Here is a 19,488-nt window from a genome sequence, read left to right as displayed (position 1 = left end):
TTTCCAAAATGGGGTCATTTGGGGGGGGGGGGGGGTTTGTACTGCCCTGCCATTTTAGCACCTCAAGAATTGAGATTTGCAGTCATAAATTAAAAGCTGTGTAAATTCCAGAAAATGTACCCTAGTTTGTAGACGCTATAACTTTTGCGAAAAAATGTAGTTTATTCGATTTTTCTTAGAACAAAAGGTAGAAAATATCATTTTTTTTCCAAATTTTCTTTCTTTTTCCGTTTATATCGCAAAAAAAAGAAAAAATCGCAGAGGCAATCAAATACCATCAAATAAAAGCTAAATTTGTGGGAAGAAAAGGACACAAATTTTGTTTCGGTACAACATTGCATGACCGCGCAATTACCAGTTAAAGCAGCGCAGTGCCAAATTGTAAAAACACCTTTGGTCCTTTAGCTGCATATTGGTCCGGGGCTTAAGTGGTTAATGTTATTCCCTAAAATGTCTAGATACACTGTGTTTTAAAAATTAGTTTTTAATATTACATATGTTCCCCTATTCTGACATGTAATGGCTTTGAGGTTCTCCGATATAATTTTAGATTTTTCAGACTGTTGACTTGTTCCTCCTACAGTGTGGAGAGACCAAATCTAAAATGATATCGTAGATATATTGACGATATTACAATAATTTGGAAAGGCACAGAGGAATCCCTACAATAATTTTTCGAACCAGCAATGATAGATTACCTTGACCTAAAAATTTATGAGGAAAACGTAAAATTAAACACCATAACCTTCTTCAAACAAACTGACCATAATGGGTATATACCAACAAGAAGTTACCACCACCCTAAATGGATAGGAAACATACCCAAAGGCCAGTTTATAAGGATACACAGAAACTGCAGCAATCAAAGTGACTATGCAAAACAAGGCAAAGATATGTGGAAAAAGGTTATAATAAGAACAGATTGGAAATAATGAGAAATTAAGTAAGAAAAATGTACAGGGAATGCTGACTAGTAACAGAACCAAAACGAATAATAAGAATATGGAGTTAGCCTTTTTGACAGGGTTTAAGAGGCAATATAAAAAAATTCAGAAAGTTGTTAAACACTGGCCAATCCTAAAGTCAGAAAAAACACTGAAGCATATTTTACCTACCCAACCCACCTTCATTTACAGGAAAGCCCTCACACATTCACAATGCAATAGACCCCACCCCCCCCCCCCCCCCCCCCCAGAACAATCAATGTAGTCCCCAATCTGAAAGTTTTTTTCAAACGTAATACATGTTTGCCATGTAGAGTCAGCCAACAGACAAATAGGAAGACTGTATGTTTCAAATCCATGTCCTCAGGAAAGGAATATAAGACCAGAGAACTCATCACATGTAGTAGTACACACGTGACTTATGTGTTGGAATGACTATCGGCTCCAGTATATGGAGAGAACCACAAGGCCACTACATGTCAGAATAGAGGAACATATTTGCAATATTAAAAACAGGGTTTTAAAACACAGTGTATCTAGACATTTTAGGCCAAACGCACACAAAAAAACAGCGCTGTCCCCATTGACACTTCTTCAACAATGTCAGTCTATAGGAAAGTTCTCTTCTCCTAGGTGCTGCAGCTCTCTCACAAATCCACTGGGTGGCAGACATAAATCTGAAAAAGTACAAAGGAAGTGAGAACGCAAAGCTGCCCTAGTGTGATACTGTTTTTAAAGTGGAGATTCACCCAAAAAGTTAATTTTTAACATTATATTAAGGCTCATTTTGTCAAGGGGAATCAGGTGTTTTTTTTTATATCGAAGCAGTACTTCCCGTTTTAGAGAGCGATCTTCTCCGCCGCTTCCGGGTATGGGCTGCGGGACTGGGCATTCCTATTTGATTGACAGGCTTCCGACGGTCGCATACATCGCGTCACGATGTTCCAAAAGTAGCCGAACGTCGGTGCGCAGGCGCCGTATAGAGCCGCACCGACGCTCGGCTTCTTTCGGCTACTCGTGACGCGATGTATGCGACCGTCGGAAGCCTGTCAATCAAATAGGAACGCCCAGTCCCGAAGCGGCGGAGAAGATCTATCTCTAAAACGGTAAGTACTGCTTCGATTTAAAAAAAAAACACCCGATTCCCCTTGACAAAATGAGCCTCAATCTAATGTAAAAAAAAATTTTCGGGTGAACTCCCGCTTTAATAAGGAATAGTAAATAAAAAATACGAGGGTTGCACTTAGACATAGAATTTAAATTCACATGTACAGCTTGATTTAAGCCTCCTCTCCTGGTCTGTGTATTATACTACACAGACCAGGAGAGGAGGCTTGAATCGAGCTGTACATGTGAATTTACATTCTTTGTCTGTGAGTGCAACCCTTGTATTTTTAATTTACTATTCCTTATTAAAAACAGTATTGCACTAGCTCAGCTTTGCACTCTCTCTTCCTTTGTACCCTTTCTAGACATTTTAGGGAATGCCATCAAAGAGATCCCTCGGTCATGACCTTTTATGGCATAGACAAAATTACAGGACACTGGAGAGGCGACAATAAGAGAGGAAAAAATCTCACAAAATGAAACAAAATAGCTATTCCTGTTAGATACCCTTTCAGCCAGCGGGTATGAATATAGACATTGACCTCAATTGTTTTATTACCAACTTTTAAACGTAATACTACCTCCCACATTTACTTTTTAATATTTAAATTATTGATTAATTGTACTAATATTTTAATATCTTATTAATTACCTACCACTTTCATAGTAATTATGGATATCCATCTTCATATTTACAAACATTATAGTCCTTAGGGTACACATGCTAACATATCGTAATACCCATACACTTTTTTTATTTTATTGTGTGTGTGTGTATGTTTCTATGCTCATTTCACCTCAAGTCTAAGGCCGCGTACACACCATCGGTCCAAACCGATGAAAACGGACCAAAGTTCAGTTTCATCGCTCCAAACCGTCCGTGTGTACGCCCCATCCGTCTTTTGTCTTTCGGACAAAAGTTAGAGAACTTGCTTTAAAATCGAACCGATGGACCGCTGACTGATAGGTCCAAACCAATGGTTAGTACACAAAAGCATCGGTTTAAAACCCGTGCATGCTCAGAATCATGTCGACGCATGCTTGGAAGCATTGAACTTTTTTTTTTCAGCACGTCGTAGGTTTTACGTCACCGCGTTCTGACCCGATCGGTTTTTGGAACGATGGTGTGTACGCACATCAGACAATCAGCCTGCTTCAGCGGTGAACCAATGAAAACGGTCCGTCGGACCATTCTCATCGGATGGATCGACCGTGTGTACGCGGCCTAAGTATTTCAAATATTTTTTATTTTATTTATATTTTTGTTTTATTTTATTTAGTATTTTTTCCTTTTGCTATTTTGATCTAAAAGCACTGTGTGTATATATGGGATATGGTGTCCCCTTTGTGGTATTCCGCTCTGCATCCTATGTGCCGTGACATAGCATTTAGACTGGCCGGATTTATTTATTTACCCCGAGTGCCATTCTTTTGAAGGCTTTGATATTTGGCAGCAGCATTGGCTGCACACATGAAGTGTATGTGTGGCAAATCGAACCCTAATGGGGATTTAACTGACTAGTTAAAACGTAATTGGAATAGACATACGAAAGTCCAAATTGTGCTTGCACTGCATGATGTAATAGGAGGTATTTGAGTTTTATTTTAATTGGAAACATCAACTCATTCCTTCAGAGCATCGAATGATATAAAGGGACCATCCACATACACTTGAGATAGATAAATGATACCCTTAGCTATTCAACAAGAGTTGCGCCATAATAGAGCATTTAATGCAGGGAGATCCTCTCCCCCAGATAAATGTTTCCTCGTGGTAGACCATGTTAAAAACCAGACATCCACGGGGGAGAGCCACCCACATAACGATGGCTTTCGACAGTGGACCTCATCCCTGAGCCCCCTGAAATTACCCTGAAGAGCTAGCAGCAAGGAAGTGGAAGGGTCAAGAGCATCTGGGTTGAACCAGTTATGCACATAAGTCAGCTGAGAGGCTAAGAAATAATTGTAAAAGTTGGGACAGGCTAGACCGCCCCTCAAGGTTTAAGGCTCAAAGGGAGGCCTTAGCAATCTGTGGATGTGATTTATTCTCAGAATCTGTGTATCAGAATAATCTTTTTGGGAGAAAAATTGGGGAGGCTCGTAGGACATAAAGAAGTTTAGGGAGAAAGATAGATCATTTTCACTGTATTTGGCCAATGAGGTTCAGAGGCAGAGACGCCCACACATGAAGTATCGTTTACATAGAGGACAGTACTGGGGAGATATTCTGGCATTCCTATTCCAGAAATTCTGTGTCAATAGTAAATAATCATAAAGTATAGGAGGGCCTATAGGGAATGCAACAGATTTTTCCCAGCCGACTTGGAGGCCCGAGACCACTCCAAAACCCTCCACCACCTACGTGAGCCCATGGAACGAAGCCTCGTGCCATTAAGAAACACCAAAGAGTCATGTGCATACAATGAGATTTTCGACTCCAGGGGGCTCTAGCAGTTTCCCCCCCACCTCTGAGGATTGTCTTATAGAGATAGCCAGCATCTCTATAACCAAGGCAAATAATAGAGGTGAAAGGGGGCAGCCCTGCCAGGTGCCACGCTGGAGGGAGAAAAGTGGTGATACATCCCGGTTCGTACGGACTCTTGCACATGGATTTACATAGAGAAGCTGGACCCATTGGATGAATTTTGGTCCAAAACCAAATCTGGATGGGTTTCCCATAAAAAATTACCCCTTAACAGTGTCGAATGCCTTCTTGATGTCTAAGGCTAACACCAGTCCGCTCTGTTTATGATGTGCGGCCCCAAAAATATGGAGATACAGCCTTTTAATATTTTCAAATGTGCTCTTACCTGACCTAAAGCCCGATTTGATTAGGATGAACAACAGATAGAATAACCCTTTAGCCTAAGTGAGAGCAATTTATCCAGAACCTTAATGTCACATGTCAGGAGTGATATGGGGCGATAAAAGCCAAACCGTAACTTATCTTTGCCAGGTTTTGGGAGTACTACTATAAGTGCCTCCAACATAGAAAATGGAAGTCTGCCATCCTTCATAGCACCAGTGTACAGTTTAAGCAAATAAGGGGCCAGAAGGTCAATATACACCTGGTACCATTCAGCGGGGAGACCATACAAACCTGGAGTTTTATTAGCCCGAAGTGAATGGATCGCACCTGTGATTTTCTCTATTGTCGGAGGCTTTTCCAAAAGTTTTCAATTAGTGTCAGATAACTGTGGAATATTGAGGGTAGGGTTGTCCCGATACCACTTTTTTAGGACCATATACTTTTTTTCAAGTACTCGCCGATACCGAATACCGATACTTTTTTTAAATGTGTCCCCAAATGCAGCCATGTCCCCCCACAAATGCAGCCATGTCCCCCCCATATGCAGCCATGTCCCCCCCATATGCAGCCATGTCCCCCCACAAATGCAGCCATGTCCCCCCATATGCAGCCATGTCCCCCCCATATGCAGCCATGTCTCCCCCATATCCAGCTATGTCCCCCCATATGCAGCCATGTCCCCCCCCATATCCAGCTATGTCCCCCCCATATGCAGCCATGTCCCCCCATATCCAGCCATGTCCCCCCATACCCAGCCATGTCCCCCCATTATCCAGCCATGTCCCCCCCATATCCAGCCATGTCCCCCCATTATCCAGCCATGTCCCCCCCATATGTAGCTATGTCCCCCCCATATGCAGCCATGGCCCCCCATTATCCAGCCATGCCCCCCCCATATCCAGCCATGTCCCCCCATATCCAGCCATGTCCCCCCATTATCCAGCCATGTCCCCCCCATATGCAGCTATGTCCCCCCCATATGCAGCCATGGCCCCCCATTATCCAGCCATGTCCCCCCCATATGCAGCTATGTCCCCCCCATATGCAGCCATGTCCCCCCATATCCAGCCATGTCCCCCCCATATCCAGCCATGTCTCCCCCCATATGCAGCCATGTCCCCCCACAAATGCAGCCATGTCCCCCCACAAATGCAGCCATGTCCCCCCATATGCAGCCATGTCCCCCCCATATGCAGCCATGTCCCCCCCCATATGCAGCCATGTCCCCCCCCATTTGCAGCCATGTCCCCCCATATCCAGCCATGTCCTCCCATATGCAGCCATGTCCCCCCCATATCCAGCTATGTCCCCCCATATCCAGCCATGTCTCCCCCCATATCCAGCCATGTCTCCCCCCATATCCAGCCATGTCTCCCCCCATATCCAGCCATGTCTCCCCCCATATCCAGCCATGTCCCCCCCCCATATCCAGCCATGTCCCCCCCCATGCAGCCATGTCCCCCCCCCATGCAGCCATGTCCCCCCCCCATGCAGCCATGTCTCCCCCCATGCAGCCATGTCTCCCCCCATGCAGCCATGTCTCCTCCCCATGCAGCCATGTCTCCCCCCCCCCCATATCCAGCCATGTCCTCCTTACCTGCATCCCCACTGCCGCCGACTGGTTAATACGCGCGGGGAACATCACAGCTTTCATTTGAATAGCTGTAATGATTCGCGCTGCGTATAGACACTCCCCCTTGCTCGGGATTGGACAGTTCACCTAAGCAAGGGGGAGTGTCTACGCGGCGCGAATCATTACAGCTATTCAAATGAAAGCTGTGATGTTCCCCGCCCGTATTACCCAGTCGGCGGTAGCGGGGATGCGGCGGGGGGGGTGCAAGTATTCTATTCCGGTATCGGGGGTATTTGCGGGAGTACAAGTACTCCCGCAAATACTCGGAATTGGTCCCGATACTAGTATCGGTATCGGGACAACCCTAATTGAGGGGATCAAAAAAAGAACCCAACAGCTCCTTGGGAGCTGTAAAGGGGTCACCATTTAGGGGTTGATAGTAGGATGCAATGGCGCCATTAACCACTTCATTACTGGGCACTTAAACCCCCTTTGTGTCCAGACCAATTTTCAGCTTTCAGCGCTGACGCATTTTGAATGACAATTGCGCGGTCATACAACACTGTACCCAAATTATATTTTTATCATTTTTTTCCCCACACATAGAGCTTTCTTTTGGTGGTATTTGATCATCTCTGCGATTTTTATTTTTTGCGCTATAAACAGAAAAAGACAGAAAATTTTGAAAAAAACACAATATTTTTTACTTTTAGTTATAATAATATCCCATTTAAAAAAAAATATATATATTTTTTTTTTCCTCGGTTTAGGCCGATACATATTCTTCTACATATTTTTGCTAAAAAAAATCGCAATAAGCGTTTATTGATTGGTTTGCGCAAAAGTTATAGCACCTACAAAATAGGGGATAGATTTATGATTTATTTTTTACCAGTAATGGCGGCGATCTGCGATTTTTTTTTGTTTTGTCAGGCCTGCGATATTGCGGCGGACATATCGGACACTTTTGACACAATTTTGGGACCATTCACATTTATACAGCGATCAGTGCTATACAAATGCACTTATTACTGTATAAATGTGACTGGTAGGGAAGGGGTTAACACTAGGGGGTGAGGAAGGGGTTAAATGAATTCCCTTGGTGTGTTCTAACTGTGTGGGGGGAGGGGGGTGACTGGGGGAGGTGACTGATGCTGTGTCCCTATGTACAAGGGACACAGATCGGTCTCCTCTCCTCTATAAATGTGACTGGTAGGGAAGGGGTTAACACTAGGGGGTGAGGAAGGGGTTTAATGAATTCCCTGGGTGTGTTCTAACTGTGTGGGGGGAGGGGGGTGACTGGGGGAGGTGACTGATGCTGTGTCCCTATGTACAAGGGACACAGATCGGTCTCCTCTCCTAAGTCACTCCGGGAGAGATGTCGGTGGCTGGAGGGGGTGGCAAGGACCGCTGCGGGAGCTTCGATCTGAGGTAAGTAATACATAATGAGTATGCTATGCATACTAGCTCATTATGCCTTTGTCTTGCAAGTTTTTTTTTTCTTTTAATTTTTGTCATTAGGGTTTACAACCATTTTAATAATTATAGGATCAGTGGATACTGAGCCATTCCATCCAATAGTGTAATACTAGGTATAGTAGTACCTGGGGAATCTAAGCGAGACAGGCTAATAGCTTCCCATTCTTGACACTATGTTCATGGAGCTGAGCAGCTAGATATAGTTGTTGTTTACGAGCCGTTTCTACTGTATGTAATTGAAGTGCCCTATGGGTCTCTACCAGAGCACCGAGAGAGGAAGGGGATGGACATTTGACCTATTCAGAGCGAGCAGAATCCAATTCTGTCTCTAATGAATGTAAATGGTCCACGAACGGATGCGCGATGGGAGGAAAAATGACTAATATGTTAGCCTAGAGCAACCTCCCTCCTTAAAAGCATCCCAAGCGGTGGTTAATGAAGTTGAATCTGCGTTGTGCGTCCAATAATCAACCAGGTCCCACCTCTCTCTCTCTCTCAATACTTTCCTCTGAAGAGGCCCATAAGGGGCTCAGTCTCCAGACCCTAAAGACAGGTCTATGACCTAGTGCCAATTCTAGTTTCAAAGAACAATGGTCCGATAAAGTCTGAGGTAAATAGGAAACAGTGCTTACTCAAGGCAATACGTCAGAAGAAGTTAAGACAGTCGATTCGGAACATGGCTCCATATGTCATGGACTGACAAGAATATTCCCTATTAGCAGGGAATTTCTAGTGCCAAATATCCACATATCCATAGGCCGCACACCAGTTAGCTAACGTTTTACTGTCATTTGATGTGGGTTTCAACCTGTCCAGTTTGGGGTCCATCACTGCATTGAAATCCCCCAACAGGATTGTGGAATAATGAGGGAGAGTGGCTAAATAGACAGACATTTCTATAAGGGTTGTATTAACCATCTCAGGTGGGGCATACAGCCCAACTAAAATAAGCTGAGTTGCATTTATAGTAACATGGAGAATCACATATTTACCCTGCGGGTCAGATATAGTGTTAAGAAAACAAATGGAAGACCCGTGCGGATAAATACGGAGACTCTGTGGGCAAAATTTGAATATGTAGAGTGTACTGCCCAGTATTTCTTAAGAGCCATTATTTTAGAGCCCATCAGATGCATCTCCTGTGGCTGATGTGCTTTGAGATAATTCAAAAGTTTTGCACGTTTGAATTCACATTTCATGAAAGAAATGCATCATCAGCCATAAGGAAAACCAAAATAACCGTAGGATAATATATTCCCTAGCATTTAACCATATCCATAGAGAGAGCCTAAAATCATACATAACATTTGCACACAATCACTCAAACACAGATTCACCCAACTAAAAATAAGAAGAAAGGTAGAAGAAAACCCTGTACAGATATAGGAAGAAAAAATTCAAAACCCCTGCCCTACTCAAAAAACTAAGAGCAGGCTTCATCGCAAAAGGATCTTCTATGGCGGGAACTGTGGCCACAGTCATACAATGAACTTAGGTTAGAAAACGGTAACAAAAATTAGTCAACATGAGCTAGGGGACACCTCACAACAAATAAGTAACCGTAAAACAGATTCAAAGTGCCAAAAAGTAGGTGAAAGTAACCTACATTGCAGTATCATCAGCACATCGGAACTGCATTTAAGGCAGGGAAAACCAAAAATATTGTGAAGGGAGAAAATCCGGTGTGTAGAAGGGAAGCGGAGGACCTCGTGGTAAGTTGAGTCCAGCCAGGTAAGGACATACTCGGATGTAGTGAAGAAATGCGCTTGCCCTAGGTGGGTCACCCACAATCTTGCAGGAAACAGCATGGCGTATGGTAAAGCATGATCGCGTAACTTCTGTTTGGCAAACTGCAATTAACCCCGAAGCTTCCTGACGTTGGAGGAGTAATCTGGAAATAAGGAGACTGCGGCATTGTTGATGGCAGCATCTCTATCAAGATAGTTTAAGCAAATTACCATAGGGCAAGGGGGGTGTATCAACCAGCTCTCCAAGAAGGCTGCAGGATCAGAGCCCTCCACCTTTTCAGGTAGGCCCACCAAAAGCAGGTTGTTCTGGCGGAGTCTATTTTCCATATCATCTGCCTTGTCTTCCAGGGATTGGAACTTAGTATTAAATGTTGTCATTTTGCGAGTGAGAGGGTTAACTGTGTCCTCCAGGTCACTGTGTTTTTTCTGTGTCAGTAACACTCTCCCTCATTTTGTGCACATCTTAACGTATGATAGCAAAGTCTAATTTCAGCTTTTCCACTGTCCCTATCATAACAGTAGGATAGGAGTTAGCACATCAGACAGCGTGGGTTCCTGTGCATTCTCCTGAGCCCCAGAGCTGGAGGATGTATGAGAGAGAACCATCTGAGGCCCTGAGGTGGACGGAGAGGCGGGCTGCAAGGAATCTTCAGCCTCATCAAACAGCTCTGGTGTGGAGACATGAGTTGGATGCTGGACAGTGGAGTGGTGGCCATGTTGGCAGGAGCGTGTGATCACGCTGTTCATCCTGGCCGGAGGCTGCTTTTTTACCACCTCCCATCCACTAGCACGCCCCCAGATAGACAAATCCAGTTCCAGGTTCTCCCGGGCGATGACAGTGTAACTGTAGGCAGTTAAAATCGGTCAGGATTAGGCAGGATAGTAAAGATTTCCCCGGAGCTCTAACAAAGCACGTCTGCTCACATCGCGCTTCTGGTTTCACGCCCCCCCAGGAATATCATTCTTAAACGTTTACCGATTTTATGTACGGAGGAGATCTGTGCAGAGATTTTGAAGGAGGATATAAATGTGGTATCCTGTCGGGCACCCATTTTGGGTCGTTCTCTGTCCCCTACTTTTTCAATAGGAAACCCATCAAATCTTTCACTTGGCTACATTGCTAAGAGAATTACAAATGTGGGGCCATTGAGTGTCCTAGTTGTAAATATATTTTGGAGGGAACAAATTTACCTCTGTGTCTAACAAGAGAAAATTTAATATTGACTCCTATAATTGCAACACAAGCTTTGTGATATACCTTATTACACATAGGACCTGTTGTGTTCAATATGTAGGGAGGATGACCAGACTTCTACGTAGAGCTGCACGATTCTGGCCAAAATGAGAATCGCGATTTTTGTGCTTAGAATGAAGATCACGATTCTCACGGCGTAAAATCTTTTACATGGGCTAACTTTACTGGCTAGTTTTTTTTTTAATTCATTAAAGTAATTTTTTCCCAAAAAATTGCACTTAAAAAGACTGCTGCGCAAATAAAGTGCAACATAAAATATTGCAACAACCGCCATTTTATTCTCTAGAGTCTCTACTAAAAAATTATATAATGTTTGGGGGTTCTAAGTAAATTTCTAGCAAAAAAACAATGATTTTAACTTGAAAAGAGCTGTCAGAAAAAGGTTTGGTGTTTAAGTGGTTAAAGGGTCACTAAAGGATTTTTTTTAGCTAAATAGCTTCCTTTACCTTACTGCAGTCCTGGTTTCATGTCCTCATTGCTCGTTTTTGCTTTGATGTTGCTGTAAAACTGCTCTGTTCTGGACACTTCCTGGTTGTCTGGCTCCGTATGAAAAAAGTCATGGGAGAGTTTAGTTTCGTTTTCCTAGCCATGACTCTCTATGGCACTGTCCAGCACAGAGGCATAAAATAACATGCAAAGACAAAACTACTTTCAGTTTCGTTTTTGCATCTAAGAGGCACATTATATGATTGATTTTTATCTATTTTTAATTGTTTTTAAAGGGAATCAGTTAACTATTATGTCTCTATACCCTGTAAACAGTCATTTCAGCAAAAAAAAATTCCTTTAGTGATCCTTTAAACGTTCCCTAATTTATATACATAAGTTTATTCCTTTGATGTGATACAATGTTTAGACTTAACTTTCCACTGATAAAGAATGTTTTCAAAACTTGGCAGATTGCCCAGACTTTGACTTTTGGCTGAGAGCAGAGAGGAAATTATTTGCATACCAAAGTGCAGAGAGAAAAATCTTTTCATGTCAAAGATCGTGAAACCCTGTGTCAAGAATTGCAATGGGAAAAAGATCGCGATAACGATTCTTGACGATTAATCATGCAGCTCTACGTCTACGTGATAGATTTTATGAACATGTTCATAGTATTGACAAAAATAAATCCACAAGTGTTCACTAGTTTGTTCCTCCAATCTTGCTCTCTATGGCCAACTTTTTTCTGTTATGATCTAATGAGACAAAGATTTTCTACATGTTTGTATATAGTTATGTATTTTCTCTAGTTTAATAATTTGTCTGGAGGTTGGGAGTTTACATGTTTGATGTACACAGTCCCATATATGGTGTTTGTTTTTTCACCGCCATGTCCAGGTCAGTGTAAGATAGTCACTTAGAATCTGTTATTAACAATTCAGTCTCTCTATTAGTTATAATATACCGTATTAATCGCGCTATAACGCGCTCCCGCGTATACCGCGCACCCCTAAAGTTGCCCGAATCCTGTGGAAAAAATATTTTTTTGTACTTACAGTTTTGGTGTCTTGCGCAGCGTCCATTGGAGGCCTCGTCGGGTCCGTCTGCGGCTTCGGGTGTCCTCTTCGTCGGGTCCGGCGTCCTTCTGCGGCTTTGGGTGTCCTCTTCGCCGGGTCCGGCGTCCTTCTGCGGCTTTGGGTGTCCTCTTCGTCGGGTCCGGCGTCCTTCTGCGGCGTCCTCCCCGCTCGTTTCCCGCGCCGAGTTTGAATACTGCGCCGACATATACAGAGCGCAGTACAGTCGTGTATTGTCGGGCAGGCTCGGCAACTCTCGCGCTGACGTCCTGTACGTCCAGGACGTGAGCGCTGAAGGAGCCGAGACTGGCCGACTATACCCGAGTGTACTGCGCTCGGTATATGTCGACGCAGTATTCAAACTCGGCGCGGGAAAGCGGGTATCGGCGTATACCGCGCACCCACGATTTTGCCCTGATTTTCAGGGCAAAAAAGTGCGCGGTATACGCCGATAAATACGGTAACTATAAGACATATGCACATAACTCAGGTTTATTTTGTTTATCTTGTGTTTACATTTTAAATTATGTTTATTTGTGCATTATGATTGTTTACTACTACTGATTTTATATGTATTTTTTGTTCTTATTTCCTTTTAGTTTTTGCTTTATGTATTTGGAGCTTGTCTCCCTACTTTTTTATTACATTTTTAAAAGAAATTTCTATATACCCTGGGAGGGTTACAAGGTTTGGAGGTTGAGTCCACTATGGTTAACGGAGGAAACTTTTACTAATATGGCAGCTAAAGAAATATGTCACTACTGGTCGATAAATGTTGCGGGGACTGGCCTGGGATGCCTTTAAGACCACCCTGCGGGGTTCTGTTACAGGGTTGATCAAGAGGCTGAGAGATGCCAGGGCCTGGAAAGTGGCTTCTCATGAACAAGCAATTACTGCTGCACAGTTATGCCACGTACACACGCTCGTAATTTCCAAAAACAATGTTCGATGGGAGCTTTCGGTTGGAATTTCTGACCGTGTGTAGGCCCCATCGAACATTTGTTATCGGAATTTCCATCAACAAAAATTTGAGAGCTGGTTCTCAAATTTTCCGACAACAAAATCCATTCTCGTAAATTCTGATCGTGTGTGGACAATTCCGACTCACAAAATTCCACGTATGCTCTGAATCAAGTACGAGATGGAAGCGCAATGGAGATGGCACATTTGTCAGGCTGTAACGAACTGAAAGGCATGAGGCTGAAAAGCACGAATTGTCTCTCACCAAACTTCTACTAACACAACTGGTATTGAACTTCCCTTTTCTAGTGCCCTTGTACGTGTTGTACGTCATCGCGTTCTTGACGTTCGGAATTTCTGGTAAAATTTGTGTGACAATGTGTATGCAAGACAATGTGTATGCAAGATAAGTTTAAGCCAACATCCGTCGGCAATTTATCCATGGTTTTGTTGTCAGAATGTCTGATCGTCTGTACCCAGCATTAGAGTATATTAAGAACCCCTTCCTCCAAAATACGTTCTGTGGAGAAATTGTGCTAGGCAACTAGAATTGGTTCTGCTAGAGCAGTGGTTCTCAACCTGGGGGTCGGGACCCCCTCGGTGGTCAAATGATGATTTGCCAGGGGTCACCAAATCCTGGGCTGTTCCTGAAGCCCGCACCACTCTCCCAGCCTATTTGTGGCTACCCAGCAGGGCTGTCTCTGATGTGGCCACCCAGCTGGGCTGTTCCTAAAGCCCACGGCCGCCCACTCAGCCTCTTGGCAGCCGCCCATTCAGTTCACGGCATGTCTGGGGGAAAGAGACTAAAGGTCAGCTTACTGCTGAGGATTGTGAGGTGGGAGGGGTTTGAGGAGACCCTATCTCCTGATTTCGGCATAGGTGTCACTGCTACGAAACACCACAAAGTCCAAGACACAGTGGGTAACACTACCTGTGATTATAGTTGCCATTAAAAGTCCCCACTACAGTTCTCAGATCAGCAGATGACCTTGATCAAGAGCACCTAAGTTGGCTAATCAGAACTTCCCCCCAGCACTCATCCCACCCCCCCACCAAGGAGTAAGAGAAGGAATAAAAATAGAGAAAACATGTGTCAGGACCTGGACTTGAACCTGGGACCTCATCGGTGTCTGGCAGTGAACCTTCTCACTGAGCTATCTGGGATGCTGGACAGCTCCCTGTCTGATCTGCTGGACAAACCCATCTGATCCATTGAACATTCCTGCCTTGTGTATTGATTGCATTGAACCTTGAACCCCTTGCTCCTCCCACAGACTTCCTATAAAAGCCTTGTCTCTGCACTTCCTCTTTGCCAGGTTATTGTGCCTTCCCAGCCAGTGCCTTGCGGTTTGTCTGCTCTGCTGCCATTGTATCTGCAACCACCTGTGTTTGACCCTCGGCCTGTTCCTGGACTTCTATATTGCCTGATCCCAATCTGCAACCACCTGTGTTTGACCCTCGGCCTGTTCCTGGACTCCTCTATTGCCTGATCCCAATCTGCAACCACCTGTGTTTGACCCTCGGCCTGTTCCTGGACTTCTCTATTGCCTGATCCCAATCTGCAACCACCTTTGTTTGACCCTCGGCCTGTTCCTGGACTTCTCTATTGCCTGATCCCAATCTGCAACCACCTGTGTTTGACCCTCGGCCTGTTCCTGGACTACTCTACTGCCTGTATACCTGTTCTGTCACTGCAATAGCAATTGGCCTCTGAGCCTGACCCCAGACCGTGACAGAATAACCTGGCCTAAAACATGGAGGCCGCTATAGCAAAGGCTGTGGCTCCTCTCAGGCAGCAACTTTTGGAGCTCCAGCAAGAAGTTCTGTTACTGAAAGGTACAGTAGGCCCAGCCCTGGAACCAGCATGCCCTGAGCCATTTGTGGTGATGCCAGAGAGGTTTGATGGTAGCCGTGCATCATTCTTGTGCTTCAAGGTGGATTGCGAGCTGTTGTTTGCTCTTAAGCCTAGGACCTATGCCACCGATTATATAAAGGTTCGCGCTACTATCAACCTGCTCACTGGACCAATCAAAACATGGGCTCATCAGGTACTACAGGAAAGGAGTCCAGTCTTGGACAGCTGGGAAGCATTTATAGTAGCTCTGGACTCTCACTGTACTGTTGCCAAGAAAACCAGGGTTCCCAAGTCTGCTCCTAGCTCATGTGGCATACGGGAACCCAGGGACAGGAATACCCGGTACACATACGACTCTGAGCCATCCCAGTATGTGCCAAGCCGTGAAGCCCTAACACCACAAAGCCTTGGCATTCCTGTGGATATACACACACCTATCCTGGAAGATGTGGAACCAATGGAGATCGGGGTCATCCAGACCAAGCTGTCTAAAGGTGAAAGAGAGCGGAGGAGAGGCTATGGCCTTTGTTTCTATTGTGGAGAAAGAGGTCACCTTATCTCCCTCTGCCCAACTCGCCCACCTCGACCAAAGGTTCTTCAAGTGTGAACTATTGGGACTCATCATGCTATCCCTGCTGTTCGGCCTGTGAACTGCCAAGGTTGCTTTAAGGCCTGTCCGTGTTCGATGGCACAAGTGGGTTCCCAGACTACGGTGGTCAACGACACCAGTGCCCCTCTTGAACCTGCAACCAATACCCCTGTGAAACCCCTACCATCTGGCCTAAAGGCAACTATGCATCTTCCTGACAATAGATCAGTTCCAGTAGTCAACCCACACTCCACAGTGGTAAATACAGTAACATCACCCTGTCCTGCCAAAGAACCACCTCCTGCTCCAGAAACATCTTCGCTACTTCTTAAGAAAACGCCTGTTCCTGATATCGTCACCACTTCCGTAAAGTCTGGTTTCATCACTAATTCCTGTCCTGCCAAAGAAGTTCTACCACCTGACTGTATGTATGCCTCGAATGGCACCCTTATCCGTAAGCAGGAGCTGGAGATGTTTGAAAAAGCCTTGCAAGCGAGGAGAATCTCCCGGGCAGGAACTTCTGAAGCAACAATAAGGTTCACTCCCTAGATTAACAAAAGTATTCCACCAGAGGTTTCCTCACAAGCCAAGTCCTAGGACGTCCGGAGGACATCCTGAGAGGAGGGGAGTACTGTCAGGACCTGGACTTGAACCTGGGACCTCATCGGTGTCTGGCAGTGAACCTTCTCACTGAGCATGCTGGACAGCTCCCTGTCTGATCTGCTGGACAAACCCATCTGATCCATTGAACATTCCTGCCTTGTGTCTTGATTGCATTGAACCTTGAACCCCTTGCTCCTCCCACAGACTTCCTATAAAAGCCTTGTCTCTGCACTTCCTCTTTGCCAGGTTATTGTGCCTTCCCAGCCAGTGCCTTGCGGTTTGTCTGCTCTGCTGCCATTGTATCTGCAACCACCTGTGTTTGACCCTCGGCCTGTTCCTGGACTTCTATATTGCCTGATCCCAATCTGCAACCACCTGTGTTTGACCCTCGGCCTGTTCCTGGACTTCTCTATTGCCTGATCCCAATCTGCAACCACCTGTGTTTGACCCTCGGCCTGTTCCTGGACTTCTCTATTGCCTGATCCCAATCTGCAACCACCTTTGTTTGACCCTCGGCCTGTTCCTGGACTTCTCTATTGCCTGATCCCAATCTGCAACCACCTGTGTTTGACCCTCGGCCTGTTCCTGGACTTCTCTATTGCCTGATCCCAATCTGCAACCACCTGTGTTTGACCCTCGGCCTGTTCCTGGACTACTCTACTGCCTGTATACCTGTTCTGTCACTGCTATAGCAATTGGCCTCTGAGCCTGACCCCAGACCGTGACAACATGGAAGGGAGAGGAAAAAAGGGGGGGGGGGGGGAGAAAGAAAAAGGGAGAGAAAGAATAAGAGAAAAAACAAGAAAGACGGCTAGAGAGAGGGATTGGGGGAAAAAAGAAGAAATTAGGATAGCGCAAGATAAAAGGGAAAGAGAACAAAGAGAGGGAGCGGTACATCCTAAAATGTACCATATGAGCAGCGCTAAATGTCCGTGGGTCAGGGGCGCAAATTACTTGTCTTGCCTTGGGTGCTGACAACCCACGCTACGGAAATAATTTTACTGTTAGGGGTCCCCACAACTTGGAAAATTTTATCAAGGGGTCACGGGACTAGAAGGTTGAGAACCACTGTGCTAGGGAAAACCCCAAATAATTTATTTTACCAGAAGCAATGTCTATTTGAATACAGTGATAAGAATAGTAAAATCCTAGCATATCTCTCCTGAACGAAGTGTACTCCCTACCTCTATTTCCGGTATATATAATGGTTCTTCGGTGTATCATACGGAAAGAGAGGAGATTACCAGTATTTTCACTAGTTTTTATACTGACCTATATAGCTCCAGAGTAACATAGTCAAGAGGAACTGGCTCGGTATTTGAATGACGTCTCATTAACGGGATTGTCTGATGAGGATGACAATACCTTAGACTTACATATTACTGAAGAAGAAATAGGCAAAGCTATATCCACCTTCACTGCAAATAAAACGCCTGGACTAGATGGGTAACGCTATTGAATGGTACCGCACATACTCAGAATATCTTACCCCCATGTTACTAGCTATGTACTCCGAGGCTTTCGATCAAAATATCTTAGAAGCTACCTTATGGGAAGCCTTGATAGTCTTGATACTAAAGCTGAACAAGGAACCTAGATACTGCGAATCCTATCGTCCAATATCTCTAATTAATGTTGATATAAAAATTCTAGCAAAAGTTTTGGCCAGACGTTTAAATGCAGTAATTGCTAAGATTATTCATCCAGATCAGACCGGTTTTATACCAGGCCGTTCTACGGCTTTACATTTGCGCCGTCTGTTTACCAACTTACAAATCTCATTAGACCCTACAGACACGAGAATTGTCTCATTAGACACGCACATACCATTTGATTACATTGAGTGGACTTATCTGTTTGTGGTTCTTGAGCGGCTCTGGTTTAGTCCCAAATGTATTAGAAGGGTTAAATTGTTATATGTCCACCCTGTGGCTCGGCTTTGGGTCAACAATCATATTACAGATCCCTTTCCAATTAGCCGGGGCACCCGGCAGGGGTTTCCGTTATCGTCCCTGCTGTTTGCCTTGCAGAGGCAGCATACATCTATCTGTGGTTGTAGAATTGGCACTCTGGTGAAGAAAACGTCCTTGTATGCAAACGATATGCTCTTATATTTAGCAGATGCTGACCCTTCCCTATCCACTGCCTTAGAGACAATTGCTCATTTTGGACACTTCTCAGGTTTTAGAGTCAATTGGAGCAAGTCTGTTGTATTTCCCTTTGATCTCCAATATACTCCATCAACTACTCTACAGGTGGTTGCTAAATGTAGATACTTGGGGGTGGAGATGCAGCAACCTATACTATATTCTCGCAAGCCCTGGTTTATCTCCCTAAAAAACTTTTTTTGGAAGTTAATGCCCTTCTCTCCTCCTTTTTGTGGGGTTCTCTGGATACACTGAAACTGCCTACTCAAGGGGGAGGGTTAGCGTTGCCTGATCTACAAAGCTACTATTTGGCAGCTCAACTAACGCATTACAACCCAAGGCAAATTAATGGAATCTTAGGAGGCTCTAATTAATCTATGATATAAAAATGTTCCATACCCAAATGAGGGGGCAGCAATCCTTAAAGGAACACTAAAGGTTAGTTTTTTATTAGATCAATTGATTGCTGTAAGCTAGAGCATTTAAATATCACTTACCTCGTTTTTCCTTTTGACCTCCAAAATACAGTAATCCAGGTTTGAAAATGCCATTTCCTGTCTCTCCTCTTCTTGCTTTCCACCAGCATCTGAGCCGTTTTGCATGGTGGAAAGCAGAATGTGCTCACCCCCTCCCTATGACTACAGCCCTGCGTGAAGATGCTCTTATTCCTCACAGGCATGGAGGCTAAGCCTAATGGGAACTGTAGTTCCCATTAGGCCTTGATGTAGCAAGAATGAATGCGCACCGCAAACCAGGAAGTCAGTGAGAATAATGATTCAGGAGTGACGGAGGTGAATAAAACAGCTAGATTTCAACAGGTATCAAACTAGTTATAATGCAAAACATTACTTTTTACTTTATCAGCTACTGTCAGACTTTAATTTAAGAGGAAAATATTTTTGTCTTTACAACCCCTT

At 44.5% G+C, this 19,488-nt stretch overlaps 1 protein-coding gene across 4 annotated transcripts in view; it reads left to right on the top strand.

Annotated features, from left to right (window-relative positions):
- RAD52 (RAD52 homolog, DNA repair protein) overlaps nucleotides 1-19,488 on the top strand; it is a 288,876-nt gene that overhangs the window by 259,645 nt on the left and 9,743 nt on the right. The gene's annotated exons all lie outside the window — the stretch shown is intronic.

This window comes from Rana temporaria, chromosome 3 (genome assembly GCF_905171775.1).
Source record: "Rana temporaria chromosome 3, aRanTem1.1, whole genome shotgun sequence".
Lineage (NCBI taxonomy): Eukaryota > Metazoa > Chordata > Amphibia > Anura > Ranidae > Rana > Rana temporaria.
The sequence above is the reverse complement of the archived record's forward strand: the minus strand, read 5'-3'. Positions and strand labels throughout refer to the sequence as shown.